The following is a 14,403-nucleotide window of genomic DNA, read 5'->3' on the forward strand; positions in this document are numbered from 1 at the left end:
TGTCTAGTTTAGATGGCTCCTCTTAAAGCTAAATTTGCTGAAAAGTCGTCTAATCAGTCTGGTATTTTGCAATACTTGATTGCTGTAAAGCTTAGAGTGTAATCTATATCTTGGTATTATGAAAAATTTATCCAAAGGACAAAACTTTGATTTAATGTTCAGATTTTATTCAGGTTTTTTTTCTGTTCTATCTTAAGTAGTACCAAGTGTCCTGTGTGATGCTGATTGATGTAGAATTGTTTTGCCTTATTCTTGATGGTACTTACTGTTCAGATTTATGTCCCTATCAAATATCTGACTTGAAAATAAAAGAGGAAAATGCAAAAAAAAAAGAAAATGAATGAATAGTTGATGTATCAAACCGAGACCCTTTGTCAGGACTGGAAAGAAAGGGGGAAGAAGCCAGAATAAAAAGGTGAGAGGAAGGGAGGGGAAGGAGTACGAGCTAGAGGTGATAGATGAAGCCAAGTGGATGGAGGAGGGGGAATGAAGTAAGAAGCTGGGAGGTGATAATCGGAAAAGGCAAATTGCTGGAGAACAAAGAATCTGTTAGGAGAAAGAGTGGTCCATGAGAAGGAGGAGGGGCATCAGAGGGAAGTGATAGGCAGGTGAGAAGAGGTAAGGGGAGGCAGGTGAGAAGAGGTAACGGGAGGCAGAGTGGGGAATTGAAGAAGAGGGAAGGAGGAAGGGGATGAATTACCAGAAATTGGAGATATCAGGTTTCATACCATCAGGTTGAAAGCTATCCAGACAGGATATGAGGTGTTGTTCTTCCACCCTGATAGTTGCCTCATCATGCCAGTAGAGATGAGAATTGAAATGTTTGGCCACTGGGAAAACCTGCCATTTGCAGATGGAGCAAAGATGCTCAACAAAGTGGTCCTCTAATTTACTTTTGGTCTCACCAATGTAGAGGATACACATTGAGTGCACTGAATGCAGTAGATGACCCCAGCAGATTCTCAGGTGAAGTGTTGCCTCACCTGGAAGGACTGTTTGGGGCTATGAATGGAGGTGAGGGAAGTGGTAAATGGGTAGGTGTAGAAGTTTGGCTGCTTGCAAGGATAAGTGCTGGGAGGGAGGTTAATGGGGAGTGATGAATGGACAAGGGAATCACTAAAGGTACGAACCTTGTGAAAAGCGAAGAGTTAAGGGGAAGGTAAAGATATATTTGGTGGTAGGGTCCCATTGAAGATGGCAGAGGTTGTGGAGAATGTGCAGGAATAATGCAGTTTTAATTTCTTCATTTGTAATCTTGTCAAATTGTGGACTTGTGGGGGTAAAATGTTTGTAAGTGGAATGGTTTAGGATTTTGCCTTAAAATGGGCATAATTTATGAGAATTACTTTTTCAAAGTAGATTGCTGAAAGTATATGTGAATGGTGGATGTGTGAAAGAAACAACTATTTTATATTACTCAGTAGAAAGGATTCCATAAGAAAGAGGAACCATCTGTGGTTAACAAAAGAGGTCAAGGATAATGTTAAATTGAAAAGTAGGACATAGAATATGGCAAGGGATAGTGGTAGAACAAAGCTCTGGGAATTTTTCAGGAGCCAGCAACAAAAGTCTAAAAAGCAGTTACAAAAAAAGAAAATTGATTTTGAGAAAAGTTACAAATATCTGCATCAGGAAAGGAATTATGTGGAACTGTCATGGGTTCTTAGACCATTCAGAAATCTGATGATAGTAGGGAAGAAGCTGTTCCTGAATCATTGGGTGTGGGTCCTTAGGCTCCTCTACCAAATTTGCTGAAGTCTTTGGTAATCAAATTTCCTCATACTCCCAAAGAAAAGTTCTGTTAGTGTGCCTTCTTCATGATTGTACCAATGTGATGCGTCCAGGACAGATCCTTGGAGCTGTTAACACCCAGGAACTTGAAGCTGCTTTCCACTACTGACACCTCAATGTGTACTGGTGTGTATTCTCCCCACTTCTCCTTCCTGAAATCCACAATCAATTCCTTCCGTAGTCTTGCTGATGTTGAAGGTGAGTTTGTTAATGCGACGCACTTAACCAGCTGATCTAGCTCACTCCTCTATGCCTCCTTGTTGCCATCTGAGATTTACCAACAACAGTGGCGTCACCTGAAAATTTATACATGGTGGAATTTATCATGCACTTTAGTGGAAGAAGTAAACAGGCAGACAATTATTTAGATGGGGAGAGAATTCAAAATGTAGAGATGCAAAGGGGCTTGGGAGTCCTTGTGCAGGATACCTTAAAGGTTAACCTCCAGGTTGAGTAGGTGGTGAAGAAGGCAAATACAATGTTGGCATTCATTTCTAGAGATATGGAATATAAGAGTAGGGATGTGATGTTGAGGCTTTATAAGGCACTTGTGAGACCACACAGAGTATTGTGTGCAGCTTTGCGCTCATTATTTTAGAAAGGATATACTGACATTGGAAAGGGTTCAGAGAAGATTCACGAGAATGATTCCAGGAATGAAAGGGTTACCGTATGAGAAACATCTGGCAGCTCTTGGGCTGTATTCCCTGGAGTTCAGGAGAATGAGGGCGGGATCTCATAGAAATATTCTGAATGTTAAAAAGCCTGAACAGATTAGATATGGCAAAGTTATTTCCCATGGTAGGGGAGTCCAGGACTTCAGGATTGAAGGACATCCATTTCAAATAGAGACGTGGAGAAATTACTTTAGTCATAGGGTGGTAAATCTGTGGAATTTGTTGCCACGAGCGGCTGTGGAGGCCAAGTCATTGGGTGCATTTAAGGCAGAGATAGATAGGTTCATGACTGGAAGAATTGGATCTGCCCATGATTGAATGGCAGAGCATGGCCTACTTCTGCTCCTATATCTCATGGTCTTATGGTATTTGAGCTGTGCTTAACCACACAATTATGGGTGTAGAGATATTAGAACAGTGGGCTAAGCATGTACCCTTGAGGTATGTCAGTGTTGATTGTCAATGAGGAGGAGATATTATCACTGATCCTCACTGCCTGTGGTTTCCCAGGGAGGAAATCAGGGATCCAGAGGCCCTGGTGATTAATACTAAGGAGAGGATGATCTTGATCTCTAAACTGTGATTTATAACAGCTTTACATATGTTTAGATGCTTTCTAAATCCTCCAAAGCAAATGAGAACCAGTGTGCTGTAGACTGTTGTTCTTTTCCGTGCCTTGTGGGGCATCAGGCAGCAATCTCGCCATTTCCTTTAGCATTTTTGTCTGTTTATGAAGCTGAGTTGCTAGCTCAATGCTCAACCCAGCATGGATAGAAAGCATGCTAGGAGCCCAGCCGGATTTGAACCCTGGACCACTCACCTTGAAGTCTAGTGCAGTTGCCACAATGCCACTGGCTGGCAATAGACTGTGGTGGGGTGGGTGAATTGCTGAGGATCCAAGTTGGTACTTAAGTAAGAATTAATTATAGCCGTAACCAGTCTCTTGAAGCACTTCATCGCAGTAGATGTGAGTGCAAGCAGTCAATAGTCATTGATTGAATGGACATGATTGAAAAGGTCAAGAACGGGGTCATTCCAAGAAGTGGACCTAGGCTCCACAGCAAGTAACGAGCCGATATTTGACCATTGCCTGAGTGGATTTGGGGTATAATTGAAGTGGCAGGGCCGGTCCAAAGCGACAAACAAGCCAATGTTTTTCTGATTTATGTGTCAGGCCAGATTAAAAAGATTGGGGTGTTGGTGTCAGAGGCAAGGGTTGCTCACTGCTCCTCGAGGTTTACTCGCCTCTGCGTTGAACTGAGGCTGTGGCTTGCAACTAACAGGCTTCTGGACCGGCTGCAGCGATGTACTGACTTCATGGCTGTGGATTTACTTTTGTGAACTTTAGTTTTGAGTGTTATTTGTTTACTTTTTATTGTTTGCATGATTTGGTCTTTTTTTCACACATAGTGTATTTGACAGTCTAATTTTTAATGGGTTCTGTTGTTTTTCTTTGTGGCTACCTGTAGGAAGGTGAATCTCAAGGTTGTATGTTTACTTTGAACTTTGAGGTAGCTCACCCTACTCTTAGGCACTGGTAGGATCGCTGCTCTTTTGAAGTAGATTGGAACCTCTGACTGCAGCAGTGAGAGGTTGAAGATGACCTTGAGCAATCCGGCCAGTTGGTCGGCATGGATTTTCAGGACTCGGCTAGATAGACTGCTTTGCAAGTGCTCACCTTCTTGAAGGATGTTATTTTCTTACCAAAAGTGTTAGGCTCACAGGTTTTTTCTTGCTTTCTCTCTCCTACATTAGAATGCATGTCAGCTTATGTGGCAACTTCTAGTTGATAACTTTTTGTATATGATTACTGCTGCTTCAGGCATGTCCTTCAGCGTGCCTCGTTGAATCTGTGTTGATCCCTTGGCTTGTTTGTAGTGGGAGATTGAGGGTTGTGCTAGGCTATGAGATTATAGTTTGTGATGACATACACTTTTGTTGTTACTGATGGTTCACAGCACCTCATAGATGTCCGTTCTTTTAGTTGCTTTATCTGTGCAGAATCCATCTCATTTAACTTGATTGTTGAGCTGCATACAGATTTGCTGGATCAGTGTAACTCCAAAATATTTAAAAATTTCAGTATCAGATCAGATACATCAGACTGCTTGACTGATTCCTTATCCTTTACCTTAGGCATTAAGACTTTTAACTAACCACCAATGCCCTGTAGCTCCAGTACGCCATCTACCAGATACTGAAGATGATCAACTCACAAGAGTTTTCTTTTCTATGCCACATCTCTCAAACCTGAAGCAGGTACAAGGACAAGGACAAGCACAAGATTGCCAGCACCACAAATGTGCCATTAAGTCAAGACGTACAAAAACGCTGGATGAACTCAGCAGGTCGGGCAGCATTCGTTGAAAGAAGCAGTCAATGTTTTGGGTCAAGACCCTTCGTCAGGACTAACGAAGGAGGGAGCAGGGGCCCTATAAAGAAGGTGGGGGGAGGGTGGAAATCCAATCAGAAGAAAGATCAAGGGGTGGGGGAGGAAGCAGGGAGGCGGTAGGCAGGAGAGGTGAAGAAGGAATCTAAGGGGAAAGCACTATGGGTAGTAGAAGAAGGCAGAGTCATGAGAGGTGATAGGCAGCTAGAAGAGGAGACAGAGTGAAGGTGGAATGGGGGAAGGGAGAGGGAGGGAATTACCAGAAGTTGGAGAATTCGATGTTCATACCAAGGGGCTGGAGACTACCCAGACGGTATATGAGATGTTGTTCCTCCATCCGAAGTTTGGCCTCATCATGGCAGTAGAGGAGGCCATGTATGGACATATCCAAATGGAAATGTGAAGGAGAGTTGAAGTGAGTGGCAACCGGGAGATCCTGTCTGTTGTGGCAGACGGAGCATAGGTGCTCAACGAAGCGGTCCCCCAATCTACGTCGGGTCTCGCCGATGTAGAGGAGGCTGCACCGGGAGCACCGGATGCAATAGATAACCTCAACAGACTCACAAGTGTTTCCTGATGAAGGGTTTCGGCCCGAAACGTCGTCACTACCTCCTCCCATAGATGCTGTCTGGCCTGCTGAGTTCTGCCAGCATTTTGTGTTTTTATTTATTTCCAGCATCTGCAGATTCACTCGTGTCACAAGTGAAGTGTTGCCTCACCTGGAGGGACTGTTTGGAGCCCTGAATGGTGGTAAGAAATGAGGTGTAGGTGTAGACCATTAAGTCATCCGCTTTGCTGACTTTGAATTACTTCCATTTCTTCACTACTGTGTAGTTTCTAATACTGTGAAATTGAAATAATTCAAGTTGGCAGCCTACTTTCATCTTCTCAAGGGCATTTGGCAAGACTATGTTGGTTTTACTACCGATACTCAAATTCCATGAATGAATGTTGTGTAAACTGCTGAAATGGCAATCAAAGAAATCAGAATCAAGTTTATTATCACTGACGTGTGTTGTAAAATTTATTTTGCAGTAGCAGTAAAGGTTCAAATGTACAATGCAATACATAAAGATGCTATAAATTACATTAAGAAATATACGTACTGCAAGAAGAGAGCAAAATAGTGTGGCAGTGGGTTCACTGAGCATTCAAAAATGTAATGGTGGAAGGGTAGAAGCTTAGAAGCTGCCCCTCAAATGTTGAGTGTGTACTTTCAATGTGTACTTCCACCCTGATAGCAGTAATGAGAAGAGGGCATATCCTGGGTGGTAGTGATTATATTTGAACAGTGTTATTCTACTGCCTTGCAGTACATTGTGCTTAGGCAGAAAGTTAAATACCTGCTAAAAAATTGCTCAAGCTGGAAGCTTTCTTCAGGATTTTTAATGAGATAACATAGTGAAACTGCAGAAAGATAAGTAAAACATGTATTAAGTCCAATACAGAGTTGTTATATGCTTGAAAATACCAATATTGTTGATTATTGTCATAATCAGCATTAAAGTAATACACGCAATATTCTGTTGCTATGCCGTGGACTACAGCAAACTCTTGGTGTGACGATAGCTTAATAGTGATGAACGATAAACATGATGCTTCCTTCAAAATACATCTGCTAAATACTTACCAAGATTAAGAAAGCTTAAGATTCACAGATATTGTTGTTTCAAGGGTAAAACTGATACTGATTCTGCAATGGAATGGACAGAAATGGATGTCTTTCTACTGTGTTTGCTCCAAGTCAAAATCCAGCTTATAAATAAGAAGTGATATTTGTACAGACCAAATTGCATACAAAGCGAACAGTGGCTCTAGAGATAGAACAGTTATTTTCTGGCACAGTTGCTCCTATCATTTAGAAGTAAAATGTTAAATACCAGAAGTACTCAGAAGGGTCCTGACGAAGGGTCTCGGCCCGAAACGTCGACAGTGCTTCTCCTTATAGATGCTGCCTGGCCTGCTGTGTTCCGCCAGCATTTTGTGTGTGTTGTTGTTTGAATTTCCAGCATCTGCAGATTTGCTCGTGTTTGCTCAGAAGGGTAGATGGTATCTGTGGAGAGGAAAAAAAACAGCCAATATTTCAGATCAATGATTAGGGAAATACTGGTAGGCATTGGATAAGTTAGAACTGATAAACCAGTGCAAGTGCAGATGTAGAGAAGGCAGATTTTGTTTTACAAGCTGGATTGATTTGTCTGATCAACTTAGGGAAGAGGTTCATGGAGGGGAGTACAATAGACATCATCCACATGTGTCTTTTGAACACATTTCATTCAAGTCCCATGAAGAAGACTTGTTATCAAAACTGAGATCAATGAAGTTTAAGAGTCACAGCTCCCTGAAATAGAAATTGCCTTAAAAATCAAAAGCAGCAAATATTGTTAAATGTTTGTTTTTCATATTCAAAGGTGTTTGCCAAGGATGCTTGCTGATGTTTAGGCTAATATTGTCAAATTTACAAATTACAAAAGGTTTGGAACTGTAAACAGTTGAGGAGGAGCATAATAAATCGCAGAAAGAGACACTGAATAAGTAATTCAGTGGCATATGAAATATTTGATTAACACCAAGTTGAAAGGTGTAGCAAAGAACAAGGTCAGTAATAGAAAGTCTTCCTAAGCTCAGAAATAGTAATGTAGTCTGCCTAAGGTCAGACATAGTAATAGTCCGCAAAAGGTCGGTAATAGTAAAAGTCATCCCAAGCTCAGTAATAGTCATAGTCTGACTAAGGTCAGAAATTGTAATAGTCTGCTTAAGGTTAGAATTAGTAAAAGTCAGCCTAAGGTCAATAATAGCAATAGCCTGCCCAAGCTCAGTAATAGTCATATGCTGACTAAGGTCATTAATAGCAATAGCCTGCCCAAGCTCAGTAATAGTCATATGCTGACTAAGGTCATTAATAGTAATAGTCTGCCCAAGGACAGTATAGTTATAGTTTGCCCAAGGTCAGTAAGAGTCATAGCGTGCCCAAGGACAGTAATAGCTATAGTCTGCCTAAGGTGAGTTATAATAATACTGACTGAGGTTATTAATAGCCTGTCTAAGGCCAGATATTGTAATAGTCTGCCTTAGATCAGAGAGCACAAAGGAACAGAGACATGGCAAGCCCTATAAACCTTTCATATTTCCCTGCAGCCCTCAAACCTATTCACTCTCATGTGTCCACACCTCTTTGATTCTTTTTACCATTGACCTGCACTAAGGGATATTACAGTTGTTAGTGTCAGATTCTGATGTCTTAATCCAAGGTTCTTTCATAAGTCAGGAAAGAGGCATAAAGCTTGTTGCTTCATGATAGTTTCATTAAGTATTGATAGAATGAACAGAAATTCAAATAGATAGTGATATATAAGAACATAAGAACATAAGAGATAGGAGCAGGAGTAGGCCAATCGGCCCCTCAAGCCTGCTGCGCCATTCAACAAGATCATAGATAGATAGATAGATAGATACTTTATTCATCCCCATGGGGAAATTCAACTTTTTTTCCAATGTCCCATACACTTGTTGTAGCAAAACTAATAACATACAATACTTAACTCAGTAAAAAATATGATATGCATCTAAATCACTATCTCAAAAAGCATTAATAATAGCTTTTAAAAAGTTCTTAAGTCCTGGCGGTTGAATTGTAAAGCCTAATGGCATTGGGGAGTATTGACCTCTTCATCCTGTCTGAGGAGCATTGCATCGACAGTAACCTGTCGCTGAAACTGCTTCTCTGTCTCTGGATGGTGCTATGTAGAGGATGTTCAGAGTTTTCCATAATTGACCGTAGCCTACTCAGCGCCCTTCGCTCAGCTACCGATGTTAAACTCTCCAGTACTTTGCCCACGACAGAGCCCGCCTTCCTTACCAGCTTATTAAGACGTGAGGCGTCCCTCTTCTTAATGCTTCCTCCCCAACACGCCACCACAAAGAAGAGGGCGCTCTCCACAACTGACCTATAGAACATCTTCAGCATCTCACTACAGACATTGAATGACGCCAACCTTCTAAGGAAGTACAGTCGACTCTGTGCCTTCCTGCACAAGGCATCTGTGTTGGCAGTCCAGTCTAGCTTCTCGTCTAACTGTACTCCCAGATACTTGTAGGTCTTAACCTGCTCCACACATTCTCCATTAATGATCACTGGCTCCATATGAGGCCTAGATCTCCTAAAGTCCACCACCATCTCCTTGGTCTTGGTGATATTGAGACGCAGGTAGTTTGAGTTGCACCATATCACAAAGTCCTGTATCAGTTTCCTATACTCCTCCTCCTGTCCATTCCTGACACACCCCACTATGGCCGTGTCATCAGCGAACTTCTGCACATGGCAGGACTCCGAGTTATATTGGAAGTCTGATGTGTACAGGGTGAACAGGACCGGAGAGAGTACGGTTCCCTGCGGCGCTCCTGTGCTGCTGACCACCGTGTCAGACCTACAGTCTCCCAACCGCACATACTGAGGTCTATCTGTCAAGTAGTCCACTATCCAATCCACCATGTGAGAGTCTACTCCCATCTCCGTTAGTTTGTGCCTTAAGATCTTGGGCTGGATGGTGTTAAAGGCACTAGAGAAGTCAAGGAATGTAATCCTCACAGCACAACTGACCCCATCTAGGTGAGAGAGTGATTGGCTCAGATTGGTTAAGATTGGCTGATCCAATCTTAACTCTAGTTTTCACCGAATCCCACAAGGCAACAGTGCCAACCAACAGGGCACCATGCTGCCCATTTTATTTTATTATTCATCCCGCCCAAACCCATGTGATCACCCGGGGAAAAAAACCGAGTTGTCAATTGAGAAAAAATCTGGAAAATTCCTCTCCGACCCATCCAGGCTATCGAAAACTGGTCCAGGAGATCACATGGCTGATCTAAACCTAGCCTCATGTCCACTTACCTGCTCGCTCACCGTATCCCCTAAAGCCATTTTTATCCAGGAAAATGTCTATCTCCGTTTTGAATTTATTGAGTGTAGTAGCTTCCACAGCTCTCTGGGGCAGTAAATTCCACAGCCCCACTACCCTCTGAGTGAAGAAATTTCTCCGCATCTCAGTCCTGGAACAGCATCCCCTTATTTTAAGATTATGCCCCCTAGTCCTAGTTTCACCCATCATTGGGAACATTCTCCCCGCATCCACCTGATCAAGCCCCTTCACAATCTTATATGTTTCAATAAGATCGCCTCTCATTCTTTGGAACTCCAATGAGTAGAGTCCCAATCTACTCAACCTCTCATCATACATCAACCCACCCATCCCCGGAATTAACCTAGTGAACCTTCTCTGCACTGCCTCAAGAGCCAGTATGTCCTTTCTTAAATATGGACACCAGAACTGCACGCAGTACTCCAGGTGTGGTCTCACCAATACCCGGTACAACTGCAGTAAGACCTCCCTGTTCTTATACTCCATCCCCCTAGCAATAAAAGCCAGCATTCCATTGGCCTTCTTGACCACCTGCTGCACTTGCATACTAACTTTTTGTGTTTCCTGCACCAGGACCCCCAGATCCCTTTGCACAGAAGCACTTTCCAGTTTCTCTCCATTTAGATAATAACTTGCTCTATTATTTTTCCTGCCAAAGTGCAAGACCTCACATTTGTCAGTATTATATTTCATCTGCCAAATGTCTGCCCAATCACTCAGCCTATCTATGTCCCCCTGCAGGGTTTCAATGTCCTCTGCACTCATTACACTCCTTCCCATCTTTGTGTCATCAGCATAGGTCAACTCAGTGAGGGAGAGACAGAAAGTTGAAGTCTAGGGTGGCGCTGACCTCTGGTGCAGCTCTTTTATACCCATAGATAAGAAAAATTCCATTCAAATTTGTCAATAAGAGTTAACCAATGAGAAAACACTTACTCAGTAACAAGATGCACTAACAAGAGAAGCTTTCTGAACTTTCTAAAATTATATCACAAAGCACATTGAACAACTGCATTTCCCCACTGTAACCACTAGTAAGCATATTGAACTCTTACATGCATTTAAGAACTGTATAAACATAAACTGACAATTGTTAAACTGCTGAGAAAATAACAATTAAACAGTCTAATCTAAGAATTAAACAGTCGGATGCAATAGTAGTTAACTGTCTTTGTGGTGTGGAAGAAAATTAGACCAAGCAGTGGAAACTCATGTGGTCACAGGAAGAACATGCATACTCCACACAGACAGCATTGGTCAGTAAATTTAAACTAGGGTACCTGGAGCTGTGCACTGGCATTGCTAACAGCTGCATTATTGTGCCATCCAGTTGGAGACTTTTGAGTGGTTTACATAGGATGAATGGCTTTCCTCTTCAGTGGATGGTCCCAGAACCAGTTGTACAGCACAAAGAAATGGGCCTTTTGGCTCATGATATTCCTGCCAACCTTTTTGCCCATCTAAACTAATATCATTCACCCATATTAAGTTGCTGTGCTAGGTCCCGGTGCTAGTGTAGTGGTATCAGCACTGAACTTGGAGGCAGATGGTCCCGAGTTTGAATCTGGCCAGGTCACAAGAAAGGCCTGGCAATCTATTTCAATATCTTGCCAAGAAAAGCCTATGGACAACTACATGAGTGATGGCACTCAGCAACAACAACCATGGGGAAAACATTCTATCTATTTTATCACTGCCTTTTATAATATTACGTACCTCACTTAGGCTAAACCTCAGTCTTCTTTGATCCTGGGTAAACAGGCTTGTCTAATTTTTGTTTTCAGAGAACTAATGTCTTCCAAACCAGGCAACGTCCTGGGGAACCTGATCTGCATTCTTCCATTGCAGCCACATCCTTCAGTAAGCTCTTTCAATCAAGAGGGATGTGGGCAAACACTTTCTTTCCCACTCAGAGTAATTAGAATCTGAAATTCACTGCATATAAGAATAGTAGAAAGAGAATACCTTTTAAAGAAAATTGGAAGAGAGGATAATTAGCAGCATTGTAGGAAAAGAACAGGAGAATGGGAAGTGAATTAATTCTGCTGGGAGCCCAGCATAGATTCAATTGAGAGTGACCTTCTCTTGTGTCCTTCTCTTGTGTCCTAACAACCTTTTTGTTTTTATTTTGTACAATTACCTTGCTCTTTCTTACTATCCCTATGGATGGCTTTCTCTCAAGTATCTATCCAAACTCCTTTTGAAAGCTCTGATTGCCTGTTTCTTGTCACTCTTATAGGCAATATGTTTCAGATCATTACCATTTCTGTGTTTTTCAAAGCATGTTTTACTCAGATTCTCCCCCCTAGTATTTTTAGCTTGGTGGTGTAATTTTTTGTTGCCTGACCCTCAAACCAGCAGATAATAAGAACCTTGTCTAAGCCGGTCATGATTTTTTTTATCTTTATGAAATATCATCTCAACCTTCTTAACTCAGACTAGAACAAATCAAACTTTTTCAATCTAAACCCAGAGGTAAAATATGTCCTTCAGGGATCTATTCTAATACGTCTCTTCATTTTGTCTAGGATCCTCACATGGTTTATAAACTCTGGTGACCACAACTTGAATACAGTACTCTAGTTGTGACTCAAGCAAGGCTTTGCTAAAAATCAACATCACCTCCTTGTTTTTTATTTCATTCTCCCTCTTTGTAAATCTGATTTTCAGATAAATTTCACTTATTATTCTTTCAAAGTCGTCTGATGCTTTCCTAAATATTTTGACAGGTACAGCTAGAACCCTTGGTTCTTACACATAATTTAGAACCATGCCATTAAGCTTGTATTGGCAACAGTTATTCATTCTTCAAAATGTATCATTTTGCACTTCTGTTAAATTTCATCTGCCACTTGTCTATTCGGTTTGCTCTCTAATGGCCAGTTATATTATTTTCCAATTCTATTTGCCACATCCTCAGTGTTGGTACTAAATTCTCCTACTCCAATTTGACAACAAATTCACAGCAGATGCCATCTCATTGGCTCTCATACAACCCTGGAACATCTGGACAGCAAAGACACTCTTTATTGATTTAATCAGTAAGCCCCCAAGACCTGGGAGTTTGGATCCTGGATTTCTTCACTTGTAGATGACAATCAGTTCAGATTGGCAAAAACATCTCCTCCACAATCTCAATCAGTGCAGGAGTACCACAGGGATGTGTGCTTAGCCACTTGCTCTACTTAATTTACACCTATGACTGTGTGGCTGAGTACAGCTCCAATGCCATATAAAAGTTTGCTGATGACACCACTGTTGTGAGCCGAATCAAAGGTAGTAATGAATCAGCATACAGGAGGGAGATAGAAAATTTGGCTGAGTGGTGTAATAACAACAGCTTCTCACTGAATGCCAATAAGTCTGATGAACTGATTGTGGACCTCAGAAGAGGGAAACCAGAGGTCCATGAGCCAGCAATCATCAAAGGATCAGAGGTGGAGAGAGTCAGTAACTTTAAATTCCTGGGTGTCACTACCTCAGAGGACCTGTCCTGGATCCATCATATAAATATAATTGCAAAGAAAGCACAAAAGTGCCTCTACTTCCTCAGGAGTCTGCAGAGTTTGTCATATCATCAAAAACCTTGGGAAACCTTCGTAGATGTGTGGAGAAACATGTGCTGACTGGCTGAATTATGGCCTGTATGGGAACAGCAGTGCCTTAGGGTGGAAGTTAGTGGATTCGGCTCAGTACATCACAGGTAAAACCCTCCCAACCACTGAGCACATCTACATGAAACGTTGCCGTAGAAAAGCAACATCCGTTGTCAAAGATCCTCACCACTCAGGCCATGCTCTTGCTGCTGCGATCAGGTAGAAGATTCAGGAGCCTCAGGACTTGTGCCACCAGGTTCAAGAACAGTTACTACCCCTCAACCATCAGGCTCTTGAACAAAAGGGGATAACTACACTCATTCTATTTTCTAGTCTTTTCCATAGATGCTGCCTGGCTTGCTGAGTTCCTCTTGCATTTTGTGTGTGTGTTGCCTGTTTACAGTTACTGTTTTATAGATTTGTTAAGTAGGCCCGCAGAAAATGAATCTCAGGGTTGTATATGGTGACATGTATAAACTCTGATAATAAATTTTACTTTGAACTTTGTACTCCTACCTTGTGCATACATAAATAAGTATGAGTACATGCATAGGCACATATCACTGACCCCTGGAAACAACACTGTTTCATCTTCCAATCTGAGTAACAGCATTTTATTATGGATGTCTTTTTCCTTCAGGCCATTTTTTTAAAATCATCTTTCCATTGATGCTTTTATTCCATGGCCTCATTTTTGTGAAGCAGTGATTCTTAGGGTCTGAGCCACAATGTGCCTTTAACAAATCTACACTGGCTTCTTTTCATTCACACAAATTATCTAGCAATTAGTGATCCCTGATTTTTGTTTCTGTCAATAAAGACGGTGCTGGTGAGACACTGTGACACCTTGCAGGCAGCAAACAAAACTACTAAGTATTCTATTAATTACACTTTTTCTGGACTACGATCACTGCAATCTGCAAGTGTTATTTCCACTTGAGAGATGTGCTTTTGAATCGGCTGAATGTTCTGGCATTTTTTGCAGTTTCCTGAAGGATTCGTTAAACTGGACTCTGTAGGGGAAGCAGGTA

At 41.8% G+C, this 14,403-nt stretch overlaps 1 protein-coding gene across 8 annotated transcripts in view; it reads left to right on the forward strand.

Moving 5' to 3' along the window:
- Positions 1–14,403, forward strand: part of arb2a (ARB2 cotranscriptional regulator A) — a 549,148-nt gene that overhangs the window by 44,350 nt on the left and 490,395 nt on the right. The window lies entirely within an intron of this gene.

This window comes from Hemitrygon akajei, chromosome 2, assembly GCF_048418815.1.
Source record: "Hemitrygon akajei chromosome 2, sHemAka1.3, whole genome shotgun sequence".
NCBI lineage: Eukaryota > Metazoa > Chordata > Chondrichthyes > Myliobatiformes > Dasyatidae > Hemitrygon > Hemitrygon akajei.